Source organism: Protopterus annectens, chromosome 1.part2, assembly GCF_019279795.1.
Source record: "Protopterus annectens isolate FY-2018-M chromosome 1.part2, PAN1.0, whole genome shotgun sequence".
NCBI classification, from domain to species: Eukaryota; Metazoa; Chordata; order Ceratodontiformes; family Protopteridae; genus Protopterus; species Protopterus annectens.
The window spans coordinates 710,669,215-710,681,926 of NC_056727.1; the positions used below are offsets into that span (position 1 = coordinate 710,669,215).

At 38.7% G+C, this 12,712-nt stretch overlaps 1 protein-coding gene across 1 annotated transcript in view; it reads left to right on the forward strand.

Annotated features, from left to right (window-relative positions):
- Positions 1 to 12,712, forward strand: part of DPY30 (dpy-30 histone methyltransferase complex regulatory subunit) — a 489,699-nt gene that overhangs the window by 31,152 nt on the left and 445,835 nt on the right. The window lies entirely within an intron of this gene.

Sequence of the window (12,712 nt, forward strand, 5' to 3'; positions counted from 1 at the left end):
TATATATATATGTGTGTGTATGTATGTATGTATGTATGTATGGAGATATATATATATATATATATATATATATATATATATATATATATATATATATATATATAAATATAATAACAAAAGGCACTTTAACTTTATTCAGCTGCTTATATTTTCTAATTTGTGCTTCTTTCTACTACTGTTATTTCATATTGCTTTGCTTTTCCCTGCTACTTGCTGCCTGAGCTCTAAAGTGTTCAACTGCATCTTTTCTTTTGCATTGATTATTTCTTGTTTATAGCCTGTCTGAATTATTATCCTCAAGTGTTATTCTAAGCTTTTAATTTTAGTTTAAGCACTGCTCTCCCTGGCCTTTTTCCCTCAGATTCTGACAAATATGGATGGACAATTTTCTATAGTTTCTCCTGCCAGTCTGGTTGGTATAGGCATTCTGAGGCAGTGTAGCAACTGCGTCATGTACACAGACATCCATTTACTACTACCACCAAGGAACACAATTTGTGAGAGATGCAATTACATTAGGAACCTAGAGTCCAAACTGTCTTCACCCTCAAGCCAGTATATCTGGCACCAACAAAGTTGTCAACGCAATCACTACACCTCATACACCACCCACACCTGCATATGCAGACGTCCTCCATCTAAACATACCCAAACAAGAGAGACCTCCAAGGCAAAAGCACAAGCGAGCTTCACAGCCCTCCACATACCATCCATAGTTCACACGCCTGTGCCTCTCAGCCACTAAGGCTTCACCATAAACCCAACTTATTGGTCATAGGAGACTCCATTTTGAGACACACAAATGTCTCTCTCACCAGGCTGGATAAGGAGAAAGTCATGGTTAATTTTATGTCAGGTGCCAGCATCTGCCATATCACATACGCACTCAAGTCTCTCAACAACGGGTACTGTTGTAACTCTGTCGTAGTCCATGTTGGCGTGAATGACTTGAGACGTACCTCTCTGGAGTATATGAAGAGAGACATGATTGAGCTCATTGATTTTTGTGTCCCAGGCAGTTATGTCCCTAGCCTTAAGCAGCATTCTGATGTCATCCAGAATGATGCCTCAATACAAACAGAAAATGATTGATTTTTTTAACAATTGGCTTAGTTTCTGGTGTCATTCCAGGGGCGTACATTACCTGACAGCCTGGGAAGATATGATCGACAGACCACGATGCTTGACAGAGATGGCCTGCATCTGTCTCACATGGGCTTCAGGCTTCTGGTAAAGGCTCTTGCCTTCCCTATACTGCCTTTTTTAGGAAAAGTGATGAGGTTAAAACTACTAACATAAAAATTTCAACAAAACACAAATTAAAAGTCATGCTGCTAAACACTAGGAGTCTAAACATGAAATTGCACTCATTGCAAGCATTCCTAACCCTGGACAATGCTGACATCTGTGCAGTCACAGAAACCTGGTTCAAAGCTGCAGAGAGCACCGCAGCCTTACCTGTTTACTCATCCTGTCATTCATTCAGACTCCAAACTGTGGGCAGTAAAGCCAAAGGAGGTGGAGTTTCGGTATACATTAAAGACATACACACCTCCAGGCTGGTCAAACAGTATGACACACAGGAGGAACTCCAGGTGCAGTTAACCATTGACAAAGACCCCTGTTCAAATCACAGCTAGCTACCGGCCCCCATATTTGACTCGAGATGCCCAATCTGCCTATTTGGACTTGTTCGAGTCTGTCAAGATTCAACCCTTTACCCTGATCCTGGGTGACTTTAACTTCCCAAAGATTGGAAGAACTACTCCTGCCAGAACACAAATGCACAGAGATTACTTGATTTTGTCAATGCAGATGCTGTGGACCAGCTAGTCGATACCCCCATAAAAGGTCATAATATCTTGGACTTGGTATTAACCAACATGAGTAACAACTGCAGCATCCCTATAGTGTTTTCCTCCCTGGTAAGATCCGACTACAGATTGGTCACTTTTGAAAGTCAACATTTTCCTCATCCCCCCTCTAGCTAGGATCAGACATAAAAACTTCTCCAAAGCTGATTACAGCCTCTTGAGGGATGGTATAAACAGCTTCACAGCCCCCTCCCACTCTGTAAGAACTGGCACCAATATACAAAACTACACCAAAGCACTATATGAGCATTTATTTAGATGCATGGAATCAGGAGTACTCGACAGGACTAAATCATCCTCTGCAAGGAAGAGTAAACCTGTCTGGTGGACATCTGCAATAAATAAAACTCTATAACAAAAGGAAAAAAATTACTGTCCAAGACCAAGAAGGAGCATGTGCCCAATTGGAAGCAATGTCTCCTTAGCCTGAACATGCAAATAAGAGCACTAGTGTAATTCTCCAAAGTAAATTTGGAGTCCAAATTAGCCACATCTACTAGAGACTATCAATAAGGCCTTCTTCACATATGTCCGCAACTGCAAAGGAAGCACCCAGATCTGTTCAGAACTGGTGGTCAAGGGCAGCACATATACAAATGCTGTATATATAGCAAACTTGCTGGCTGACAGATTCAGCGAAAGCTTTACCCCTCTGCCCCCCCCCCCCCATCAGTAAATCAGGACATCCCCAGTACCTGTCCCCTTCACCTTGTATCTAGGGAACAGGTCATCACTGCTGTCTGAAAGTCAAAAAATACAGCCTCCATGGGACCCGTTAACATCCCAGGCTGCATCCTACGTGAACTCGGGCAGGAACTTGCAGCACCATTAGGCACATTATTCAGCCAAAGCCTGAGTAGTGTCTTCATCCCAGCTGAGTGAAGGGCAGCCACTGTCATGCCTTTACACAAAGATGGAGTGTCGACTGATCTGGGAAATTATAGACCCATCAGCTTAACTAGCCTTATGTGCAAGACCATGGAACGGATTATCATGGACCTCATTAACAAGGACATTGGCAACCTCCAATCACTTGATCCCACACAATTTGGCTTCGTCAAGGGGAGGTCATGTCTGCTAAATTTGGTCGACTTTGAAACGGACACCAAAGCCATGGATGAGGGAAAGACTGTGCACACTGCCTGCCTTAACCTGACCAAAGCCTTTGACACTATTCCCTGCTCAGGCATGATAGATAAACTCTCTCAACTAAGCATCAATCCATATGTTACCAGATGGGTAGTAAACTGGCTCACTGATTGATAGAGAACCCACCTAGTCAAAATAGGCAAAGTCACCTCAAGCAGTAGACCCGTAACAAGCGGCGTACCCCAGGGTTCGGGATATACATTTCTGAGGTGCAGGCCAAAACCAGTGGGCTATGGCTGACCAAGTTTGCAGATGACCGCAAGCTGGTTGCTGTCATCAGTTCCCCTAGTGATGTAGACATCCTCCAAGAGGGTTTCACTTAGACAAATGACTAGTGCCAGAAACAAGGCCTCCAGCTGAATACCAAAAAAATGCGTCATCATCCCTTTGGGTGGAGTGACGTCCCCACAAATTTTCACATTAATAACGTCCTAAGCACGCGATCAGTCATGCAGGATATGGGCACCCAGGTTGATAGCAAACTAACTTTTGACTAGCATGTTGCTTCCATTGTACGGAAAGCCTTCTACATGGCCCACATCATAAGTAAGGGTATCTCATCCAGGGACAAGGAGGTCATAACATCCCCTGTATTCTTCCCTTACAAGGCCCATTATTGAGTACAATGTCCCTTTTGGCATGTACCTCGCAAGTGCATGTAGCAGCTGGAGAGACCAGAGAGGTTCCTCACCAGGATAATCCAGGGCCTCAAACATGTACCATACACAGGCTAAATGCCCTATCCCTCTACTCTGTTTCATACAGACTCCTCAGAGGTGAATTGTGTTTGGCATACAAGGCGATCACGGACCCCACCTTGATGGGACTGCTGCATATCTACAAATCAAGCTCCACTCGAGTAACCCGCTTTCTCAGCCTCAACCTGGTCTATGACATCAACAAGACTTGTTGGCAGGACAGATTTGTGTCCCAGAGACTCCCCCATTTATGGAATAGACTCCCTCTCCACATCAAGCAGATTGTCTGTTTTACCCCTTTTCACGCTCAACTTGGATAACTGGATGGGAAACATAAGATAGACCCCTAGGATTCCACCCATGTCCCTGCTGGACAGGGGCATTGGGTGCTAATTTGTCAAAACATAGGCTTAACTCTTGGCTAGGCTTAAAAGGGCCTCAAGGCCAATAGCCTAGTAACCTCCTATGCTCATCTACTTTATACATATCTTCATACAATTTCCAAAATGTCTCTAATACCTCTCTAGGATCTCTGGATATTTTTTCTTGTTCTAGGCACTCTGTTTAGCAACAACCATTTCTACTTTTTGTTGCTCAAGTTGTGCGAAACATTTCTGTGTTCTGGAGTTATTAAAAAAAAAAAAAAAAAAACAAAAAAAAAAAACAGTTGGTTAACAGCAATCTTTCTAAACTCATGTATATTATCCAGGCACTCCCTTATTTTCTCTCACGCACTTTACAGTTGCGCCTCCCTTTTGTTTTTTGAGATTCCTCTTATTTTGCAATACTTAGCCTTTGTCAATCCCTCTAAATAACATTTATCACTTCTAAATAAGATCTCTCGCTTTTATTTCTACCTTATTTTTAAAATCTTTCCTTTTATCCCACTCACCTAGCTATAATTTGTGGACTACTTTCTATCTTCCCTAATGACAGACAAGTTCTTCTACCAGTTCCTTAATTTTTTGTTTTTAACAGGTAGGTGGGGAAGTGCCAGTGCCTCGTTTTTACTTCATTACCCTGTACTTTTATCTTGGTAACTATTGGCGTATGTTATCAAATAGTTAATGAGTGTATATCAAATTTCTTAGTTAAATGGACATGTTCCATGAAATATAATTTCTGTCAACTCTAGTTCAGTTATTATACTTTGTGGAACAATATGTAAATTCTGAGTTCCTGCTACTGAATTCACATCTTTCATACCAAGTATTTTCATAATTTTCTCAGAAATCTACCCTCTGTTGCTATATTTTCCCTTCTAGGCCCCCCTGATTCATCCTCATTGTTGCAACTCAAATTCCAGTCTTCACCTGTAAGTAATAATCTCTGATGAAAGGTGCTTATTTATCCAAATATTTTTAAGCTCAAAATGGCAATTTTAGGTGGAATATAAACACATGCTAGTGTAATTCATATCCCTTGCCATTAGCCTCTTACCGCTACAAATCTGCCATTATTATTATTTTTTCTTTCTTGTATCACTACTGGAGATCCTGTAGCAATTAATATAAATGTTTCTTTTCCGTTGTCCCTGATATTCTGCAGAATATCCTTGAATTCTTTATCAAATTCACTTTTAGTTTTTTCGAAATGTGTCTCCCATAACATAGCTATTTGCACTCTGTTTTTTTTTTTTAATATAATTTATTATTTCCTTGTCTGTACCGGTGAGACTATTCGCATTTCAAGTTAATATAGAAAGTGTCACCGTTATGATAAGAAGTCATTAATCCTACTTGTAATATATGACAGTTTTTTAAATGTCTGACTCCAGCTTTTGTGATGCATGCACCCCATAATATTGTCAAGTTAATCCTTTTTATATACATTTATTTTCCGTGTTCCAGTGTTGATGATGAGAAATAAGACTGTTATAATAAAACCTCTTAAAAAAACGCACACACAGAATCTAGTAACTTAATTCAAACACACATAATTTTGCATATCTTCAAATGATGAAGTTTAACCTGTGTAATATGAACAACTCACAACTTTCGGCTTTTCCCGATTAAGGGTCGCCACAGTGGAACTCCGGTCCACTTAGGATTGGCAGTGGATTTTACTGCGCCGAGTTGCCAGCCCGATGCCCAACCTTCAACGAAGGCATGCCCATTCACGCTCGCATCTACTTGCAAGTGTTTAACGTCACTCGACCGCAGGGAGGACATGCAGACTCCACATAGAAGGGGCTCCACCTTTGTGCCAAATAGCTGCTAACACTGGCCCTAGTTCACCTGAATTTGAGGTTATCCATGCTAAAATGGTGTCCATTTTTCTCTGTTTCCCTTCCTCATATGTGAAATCTGCTTGCATTCTTTCAGATCTTATTGACTTTTAGCCTTGAAGAAACCACTGTTGTTTAATTGCCCTGTTATCAGCTTGCCTCCTTGGAAAACTAAGGGAAAAAATATGCATTCTTGTGTTGCAGTTTGAAAGACCAGCTGAAACATTTATTGCCAAAGGAACATTTTTCATTATATTCCGTATTCTCATACTTGTTTCCACTTTAAAATTTGGTATTAGATAAACCCAAGGGTCTTGCTTTTGCATAGGAGAATGTCTGGATTAACAGAAAACATACCAGCTCTACATGTATTATGATATGTGCACTCTTACACCTCACCTCCTTCCTCAACAACCCAAGATAACAGCCTATTAATGTAAGCAAATTTTATCTGCCTTGTTTTTTTGCACTGTAATTCCTACGTTTCATAGTACTAGAAAAGAAGAAAGAGAAGTGGGAGGGAAAAAAGGCACCTGTTTACTTTTAATAACTTTATCACGGAGAGGAACAACTAAAAATACTTTACTATAAGTATGCAGTTTGTATTGTGAAATGTTTCATAGAAAAACTGTTAAGAAAATAACTTGTTTTACTTGGTTACCTTTTTCCTCCTCCCTTCTCCTTAGAGTCCTTCCAAACATTAGTGACATCAAGTGAGGCAAACACCTTTTGGTTCCTCACAAAGTTAACAAAAGTCCACTCTTTTTTTCACCTGTTTTTATACAACAGTATGTCTTAAATGAGATTGATTCTTGGCAGTCTCACATTTATTCACTAATTTACATGTTCCTGGTATTCATGTTCATCTCCATCACCCGGCTCCAGCTTACAGTTCAGTTCCACAGTGTTCCTTATTCTTCTTTTCAACTGCTGTGCTTTTCTGTCTCTCTCAAAGTGTTTTCCTTTGGAACAGTGGAAAAGGTTTCACTGGCATATTCTCTTCATATGTTTTACCAGAAAAGTGAGAAGCAGAGTCCCCCTTCTACTTGATGGTTGATTTGTTTGTTCAAACCTTTGCATTTCTTCCTTAGCCTGTTTTACATCAAAAAATGACTTTGATCGGAGTTCCAAGATGGCTGCACACTGAGTAACCGCTTGTCTCTAGCTCTCCCAGTGTGAAAACAGAAACTCGGCAAAGAAGGCCAGTAAACTTGTGTTTATGGGTGAATTTCAGCAACTGGTCAGTAAGTACACTGCCTGGTTGCCAGCAATAAAGAAATAGAGAGGACCTGGGAAAAAAAATTGGCTATAAAAAGTGAGGAAGAAACGCTGACTAGGGAGAGTTCTGCAGCTGTTCAGCAAAAAGTAATGCAACCTTCAGGCATGACTTCCTATAACCTACAGGATGATACAAGACAACTGCATACAGGCCTGGTTAAAATAAACAGTACACTGATAGAGTATATCAACACAAACAACAAAAGGCTGGAACAAATGGAAGAAGCTTTAAACAGATTCAGATGAGGTGTTCAGGCTGCAAAAATCAGAGGTTGAAATGAAGAAAAGGCTGGCTGAATATGAGGCTGTTCAGGAAGAGATGTTTCAGAAAGCAATTGAATTAGAGAACAGAGCACATAGGGAAAACGTGAGATTTTCAGCTGTACTAGAGAAGCGGGAAGGAACAGAATGCATTAAATTTTATGAAAGCACAAATAAGCAACTGGACTAGTATTCCACAGCAGGACTTATTAGTTGAACGGGCACATTGTGTGTATGCTTCAAATTTAGCTATAAGAAAGCAACCTAGACCTTTAATAGTAAAAATGCAATCCTACCAGCAGAAAGAGTTGACTTTTTCAAAACTCTGGCAGAAGGACAAAATACTAAAAGTAGGAGACAGCAGAGTGTTTGTGGAGAATGATTAATTGATTACTCATTGTACACCAGGCAAAAGAGAAGTAAGTTCATTCCTCTAATCAGAGAATGTTGAGATGTAGGTGTGGGATTCAAACTGCTGTGTCCAGCTGTCTTCAAGGTATGCTTCCCTGGAGGGACAAAATAATTGTTTGGTTAAGTGCATGCTAAGGAGGAAATACGGAAGTTTGTCCAACAAAAACTGAGCTGTGAAACCGGAGGAGATTCGGTTTCTTGTACCTCTGGTAATGAACACCACCGAGAGACTGCACCTTTGAAACCTTTTCCAGTATTTCAATGGAAAATGTTGGAGAGAAGGAAGGGGAGCACAAGAGTTGACTAGAAGAATCGAGAGTAAGTTGGAAATGAAACCGAGACAGGATTTGGATGATGCAGAAGAGCAGTAATAAAATCAGTAACTTAATGTGGGATTACAATGCAATAACTTATATTTGTGAAATATGACAGAACAAGAAAATCTGGAAATATTGAATTTCTTCAAAATTTGTTTGAGTGGGGGACTGAAAAGTATATGTCCTTCTCATGTCATTAATGTTCGGAAAAATGCTTTGGGGAGGGGAAGAAACCTAACATTTTGTGAAACATAGGCACTGTAATGATAAAAAAGGACCTTTATTTTAAGACGGAGAGCAAGCAAATGAAAAAAAAATATTGAATAATTATAAGGCTTTTTTTTTCTAGCACTTGCAAGTATGTATACTAAGTAGCATTTCTGCCGCTGGTCTTCATGCCTCCATGGAGGCAGTCTGATAAAGAGAAACTGAAGACAGTCTGGAGGAAGGGGATTGGCTGAGGAAAAAGAAGAAAAAAGTGCAGAGAACTTGACTAGGACATAATGTTCCTTTAAAACAATCAGGGGTTTTCCCAGGTGTGACAGCTTTAAAGATGATACAAAACCAGTTTGACTTGAAATAAAGTTCTGTTTTTTTTTTAATGCAATTTCGATACTAATGTAAACAGGTGCTTTTTTGTTTTTTTCTTGTACTCTTTCTTTGTTCAGTTTTGAGAAATGTAGGCATTGCAGTGAAAAAGAATGATGAGGGGAGGAGATGGGAGGTGAGCAGAAGGGTCTGTTTAAGAGTATGACAAAAGAAAAATCAATGTGCTTTTCCCATGCTTACATAGGGAAATAACTGGGTAAAAACCCTAGGTGTTATCCAGTAACATGTTTATTACAAAGCATGTAAATGAAGAATATTGTAAGGCTTTTTTGCTGATAAACGAAAAAGAATATTGAGTATTGTAAGGCCTTTTTGCTGATAAACAAGGTACCCTTAGCAGTTATGTGTCTGGTTTGCATGTCACTAGAAGACGATTTGAAAGCGAGAAATGGCTTGGATAAAGTGTTTTACTGAAGGCATTCAAGTGTTTTCTCAACTGGGAACATTATAAAGATATACAAAATCAAATAGCGCTTACTAATAGCACATGCAATACTATGCGTCTTAGCATGACTAACCTTTCTTTTTGGTTAACTTTAGCCTATGTAGCTATTAACTTAAAACTTATATTTTTTTATTAGGAAGCAAAAACTTCAGTATTTGAAGATGCACATAGTTTTGTGTGTTTTATTGTTAAGTTCATATGTTTTTAGGAGTTTTTTTTGGGGGGGTTGGTTCTGTTTGAGTGCTTTCAAATAAAATTATGTATGATATGACAGACATTTAGCAAAAAAGCACTTGTATATGAAAGGTGGTAATAACTACATAAGAAAATGATGCTTTCTAGAGTGTCTTTAAATCTGAATGGTCTTGCAGATAAATATAAAAAAGAGAGTAATGAACTATATTAAAAAATGTAGAGTGCAAATAGCTATGCTACAGGAGACTCACCTGGAAAGAACTGTACTTGTGAATTTGATAAAAGGTTTTCAGGATGGTTATTTAGGAGAATATCTGGGGCAAGGGAAAAGAAGAGTACTTGTATTGCTTGCAAGAGGAGCTCCAATAGTGATAGAAGAGGGGAAAAAAAGATAATGGAAGATGCATGGTACTAAGGGGGCTACTGGCTAGAGAGGAAGGTTACACTGGCATGCATTTACATCCCCCTAAAACTGTTCTAATGGAGCTTGAGAAAATTGTTGGAAAAATGATCAGCTTTCAGCAAGGAATATTACTTACAGGTGGAGACTAGAATTTGGTTTGCAACAGTGAAGATGTGTGGTGGTGGGGCTAGAAGGGAAAATATAACAAAACAGGATATATTTTTTGAAGAAATGTATGAAAATGTTTGGCATGGAAGATGTGAATTCAGTATTAGGAGTTTGGAGTGAAATTACATATTGCTCACTGAGATATAAAAACTGGGCTAGGCTCGATAGATTTTTATATCTCAGAGGAACATGTGCATTTTATTGAAGCTCTTGAAACGCACCCAATAACGTTTTCAGATTACGCACCAATAATAACAAATAAAAACGCAAGGTAATGAAATAAAATGAGACACGGGCACTTTCCCACCTATCAGTTGAAAAGAGAGGAATTAAACGAATGGGTTGTGGGATTAATTCGGGAGGTACTAGAAAAGATAGAATTATCTTCCTAAAATACAGCTAAGGAGCGGGATAAAAATAGTGGAGTTTAAAACTAGGTTGGAAATAAAAGAAAGGGAGATATTGTTAAACAGTAACAATTTAGAAGGACTGACAAATGCTGAAGTATTGCAAAATAGGAGGAATCTGTCAGAACAAGAAAAGGAGAAACTGCAGAATGATAAACAGAAAATAAGGGATTACCTTGATAAATATGCACAAGTTTAGAAAGATTGCTGTTAAGCAACTGTTTTTTGATAGTAATTCTAGAGCACAAAAACTTAGCACAACAACTGTGGCAACAGAAAGTGGAAAGGGCAGTCACCAAGCTTAGTGAGGCTATAATAAGGAAGATGATGCGACTCTGTAGAAGTATTAGAAATATTTCAGTAATTTTATGAAAATTTGTATAAAACAGAGAAATATGTAAATGAAGAAAAGGTATAAATGGAAATGTTTATGGAAGAATTAAATATGCCAAAGTTAGAGGTAGATGAGGCTCAATTGCTAACAGGTAGCCATTTTTATCTCATCCCTTCCTATCTTATGTATAACCAATCTACAGAATGGTATTCCTGTGGAAGTTTAAAAGTTAGGACGGGAGAAAACTGAAAGATCTGGAAGGTTTTAACAGTATTTTAAGAGGAGGAGCAGTACCAGCATCCTGGAAGAAGGTGGTGGTAACGGTAATACCTAAAGAGGGTAAAGATCCATCGGATCCAGCTTTATACAGTCCCCTTTCAATACTAAACTATTATTACAAAGTGTTTTATATCAATAATGACTAAAAGAATGGCAAAAGTGATACCAAAATTGATAGATTTGTCAGTGTGGTTTTGTGGAGGGGAGGTAAACATTTGACAATATTAGCAGAACATTGATGATCCTGAGGGAAGCAGAATTTAAGAAAGTACCTCTTCTATTGGTGGGTCTTGATGTAGAGAAAGCATTTGACAGAGTACACTGGGACTTCATGAACAGGGCAATGGAAGCATTTGCTTTCCCTGATACAATTATAAGATTGATTAGAAGAATATATGGGGGATCGGAGGCACAAATTAAAGTGAGTGGGGTCCTCTTCAATAATGTCTGCTTGAGTAGAGGAACCAGGTAGGGTTGTCCTCTTTCCCCTTTATTTGCATTATGTTTAGAACCATTGGCAAAAAAAATAAATAAATAAGTGACTCAGAAATTCAGGGATATAATTTGTATGGTAGTCAGGAAAAGCTGACTGTATTTTCAGATGATGATATTTTATACTTGACAAAACCAGAAAGAGACATTACAGTGTTGTGGAACATTTTAAGAACGTTTCACATCTTCTTGGGATATAGAATTAATGAAGTTAAAACAAAGGCAATAGCAGTAAATTATGTACGCTCACACAAATTGGTCCAACAATATCCATATTTATGGGGACATGATAAAATGAAGTATTTAGTAGCATGGATCAGAAGTGACTCTGTGGTGGCAGCTAAGGATATGTGGGAAGGGACTAAACAAAATGATACAAAAATTGAAAAACTGTAAGTTTTGTTATATGGTTATGGATATTAAAATATAAACCATTAAAATACACAGGTCAGGCATACTTTTGTCAACCAGAGGATAAGTTGTGGGTAGCAGTTTAAAAAAAGAGTAGAAAGATTTTTATCTGGGAAGGGAAGGCAGCAAGGGTGAAGTGGAATAAGCTGATTCTACCAGTAGAACAAGACTGAGTAGGATTACCTAATTTGAGGGGGTATTTTAGAGCAATACAGTTAAAGCTCTTTTATATATAGCACAAGCAAAAAACTGTAATTCAAAGTGGAAAGGAATGATGCTGACGCAGGGAGGAAGCTCATGAAATAAGGAGAGAGTGGGATTTTGGATGCAGATTAAGAACAACCAAAATCATGCAGCATATTTTACTGATAAAATAGCAAGGAGTATTCTAAGAACCAAACCAGCACGAGAATGGAGAAAAGAGATTTTGCTAATAGGGATGACTGTGGTCAGGGATACAGACATTGGGCAAGAGGGGGCTGGAATTTATGGGAGAAAACTGGCAAAGGAACCAAGGTATTGGAAGCAAATGACTAGAAAGGGAAATGTAATAGAATGGAAAGAGACCAAGAATTTATTTGGCCTGCTGGTTAGCAATTGCCTTCCTATCAAGGATTGATATCAGAGTATAGGCAAAGAGAAAGAAATAGTGGGCTCCTGAATGAAAGACCAGCACTGTTAAGAGTTTTTAATAGAATCTAGAACAGAAGCTGCTGTTAAAAAAATGAATATTTAGTAAAGCATATAAAATATT